This window comes from Tenrec ecaudatus, chromosome 7 (assembly GCF_050624435.1).
Source record: "Tenrec ecaudatus isolate mTenEca1 chromosome 7, mTenEca1.hap1, whole genome shotgun sequence".
NCBI classification, from domain to species: Eukaryota; Metazoa; Chordata; class Mammalia; order Afrosoricida; family Tenrecidae; genus Tenrec; species Tenrec ecaudatus.
In genome coordinates this window covers 121892618-121896008 of record NC_134536.1, presented here as the reverse complement: position 1 = coordinate 121896008, position 3391 = coordinate 121892618, and positions in this window count along the sequence as shown.

Here is a 3391-nt window from a genome sequence, read left to right as displayed (position 1 = left end):
GAAACAGATGTCGTACTGCATCCTTTTTTTAAAGAAAAAAAATTGTTTTTAATTGTCTTAGACTGCCCAGCAGTTTAATGGTTTGGGGTGTGCAGCTGGTCCCTTTGGCTGCCAGAGGACTAAGAAACCAAGAAAGTCAACGAGCAGTGGGATCTCCACTCCACAATACACAAGCCAACAAACTTGTGTCTTTGTTGAAAGGAATCATCATATTATGAATTTTAATTTTGCCACCAATATAAGTTTAATTACAGGATATATGAGTTGAAGATTTGATCCACATTATCCAGGAATTTATATAATTATCTTGCTCACTCTATTTCATTCTTACAAGATTTCTCACTTAGGATTTTCAAATTGCAGAATTATGGAAGAAAAATAATGAAATCTACAAGTCTATATATTTGCACCTACCTATAAAATTGCTACTTTAAAAACACTAGAGTGAGAGAGAGTTCACATTGCTGGTAAAAGACATGAACAACTGAACTGGCAGAGTTAGGAAGAGGAAAGTCTTGCTTCTTTTTTCTGCAAAAGATAGATTTTAGGAATATCATAGCTCATAATTAACAAAAATGACATGAATCTTATTCTTTTTATTCAGAGTCCGAAATGAAAGAAACAAAGCACTAGCTTTTGACTTTCCATACTAATCATGAACTCCGTTGATATTCCCAGCACATGCCTGCTTATTTTCCTATTATTATTTTTTGCTTGCTATTCTTCTAAGATTTTCTTTTCTTGCTCTCTCAAGAGCCCACTGTGAAATCATGGTTAACATTTTACAAATATGCATTTAATATAAGTAAGATGTCTTGTTCCTGAAAAATTTCCTGCTTCATTGCCTTCTGTCAACACATAATAACCACGACCACGGAAATAATTAATTTCCATTCTCAGAATTCCTGCAGGAGCAACTGATATTCTTTTCTGGCAGCGTTCATGAATACTTGAAGATATGCCAGAAACAAATCATAAATGCTGTTTGTCAGGGTACTCAGCTCCTACCAGATGTGAGGTGATGACATCGTGGCAGGTCATATTCCCAACTAGATTTGAGTATTAGAAGCCAAGGCTTGTTAACCTTGTTTCAGGCTAGGATCCCTGCTAAAATGTTTTTCCATAACACATGGGCAGCCAAGGATTCTAATTACTTAGGCCAACGAGATTTTCTTATCTGAAAAAAATAAATAAATAACCAGAGAGCTAGATTATATTGAGCTCTCGTGTTATGTTTAGATTACCTTCCTAGACGATTTATAGTCTGAAATTTGCAATCTGGTTTGATGAAGATGAGCATTATTAAAGGTGGAAGGATATTGCACTAATGATTTCATTTTTCCATTCATGTCTAGACAATGTACTATTGCAAACACCAGTTTGCATAGGAAGTCCACATTTGGGAGGAACAAAGGCTAAAATACCTTTACTAAGACAGGAAGTTTTGCCATTTACACAAAACGAATTCTGCTCAGCATTTAAAAGTACTTGTATTCTTAGCTTTGTTCTTCTATAATTGATTTAATCAAACAAAAAAGATTGAAACACATTTATTCCTATTTATAGCAATACCCAAATAACAAAGCAATTTTAATTTTCCAAAGGTATCAGAAGAAAGGATGTGACTAATTTTTTTGGCAACATCATGAAGCTATTTTTACTTAGAGGGATTTTCTTAGTTTCCAATATGATTTTCCTCTTAATTTTGGGCAATTAAAAAAATAAGCTTATCATGTTTTAATTGGGATGGTCAGCTAGAGACTCACTGTTGCTTCTGTGGTGTGTGGGACCTGTCTTCTTGAGGAAACCAACAGTTTAAAGACTTTACTCTTCTATCTTAGCTGTATAATTTTGTCAACTGTTTTGTCTGAAAATTATGTGTGTGTGTGTATCTACATACTTAAACTCTTTCAGTACACAAGCTCTGATTGAAGTGATGTAAAATAGTCAACATTGTTAGAAATGTTTTATTGTAATGATAAATATGGTGTCTTTTATGAAAATACCAATCAATCTTATTCATCTATGATCCCTGGTGATGCCGTTGGTTATGCTTTCGGCTGCTAACTAAAAGGTTAGCAGTTCAAACTGGAGCAGCTGCCCTAGGATAGACAGATGAGGCTTCCTGCTCCCGTGAAGAAACCTGAGAAACCCAAGGGAGCAGCTCTATCCTACTCTACAGGGTCATATGAGTTAGATTTGCCAAGATGGCAGGAGGTTTCTATACTATCTGTATCAGACCATGAAGCTATCATCTGGTATATATGTCTAATATTGTTTGGTGCCAGATACTCTGGCACCAACACTTGCTTTTGAACTCTTAAAAAAATCTTAAAATGAGCATACTTTACAGAAGACAAAGAGATCAGTTATTTATTAAAGGTCATACAGCTTTAAATTCTTTTTTTAAACTTTTAACTGGATGATGACTTATGACTAAATCAGTTTCCCATTCAATAATTTACAAATATTTTGTTTCGCATCATTAATTTTAATATCAATTATCCCAGTGTTTCTAATTTCCATTGCTCCCCTTTTCCTTCCTTCTGAACGTCATTCTAGAGAAAATGCTATTCTTTTTATCTCAAAAGGTGAATTTTTCTAAAGGATGTGTACTTTTCCACTATTATTTTTAACTTTATAGACCTGGAATTGTCTGACTGAAATTTGAGATATCAGAGGGAGTTCAGTTAAATTAAAGACTTGAAAGTCTCACCAGTCTCTATCTGACAAGCTTAGCCTTTTTAATAACTGTGAACCTGTTCACTTTGAGGGTAGATTGTTCTACTGTTTTGCACATGATCTACGGATGTAATTTCTTGAGAGTGATAGATAGCATTAGGCAGGCACGATCTAGTTCTTTTGGATTCAGGATCTGTGTTAGTCTGGGTACTTTTTAGAAACAATTCCACATAAATTCATGTATAAGAGAGTTTTATATAAAGGTTAAATGTGCATCAAGAAAACATCCCAACCCAGTGCTGCCAAAGCCCACAAGTCCCATTAACCCATGTGTCTAACACAAATCCACAAAGTCCTCCTCCATCTCACAAAACAGACACAGTGATGCTGACTGCAGGAGGAAAGCTGAGTCAGTTAATATGTAAGCATCTCAGTGCTGGCAGGGGTCTACACCCGGGTGCTCCAGCACCAAGAGCTACATCGGGGTAGGTTCATGTGGCTTCTCTTCAGTGAAGTCTTGCAGGAAGTGAGCCTTGCCAACTGAAGCAGGGACCTGGCCAAGGCAGCTGCAGCCTGATCCAACCATCTGAAAGCAAGAGACCCGAGAACTAGAAAGATGAAGCTCATTGAGCCATTTATCTCTCCAACCTTCAATTAATCCCACATGTGTTTATCAGCCAGGTTGGCACAAAAACTAATGATCTCAATC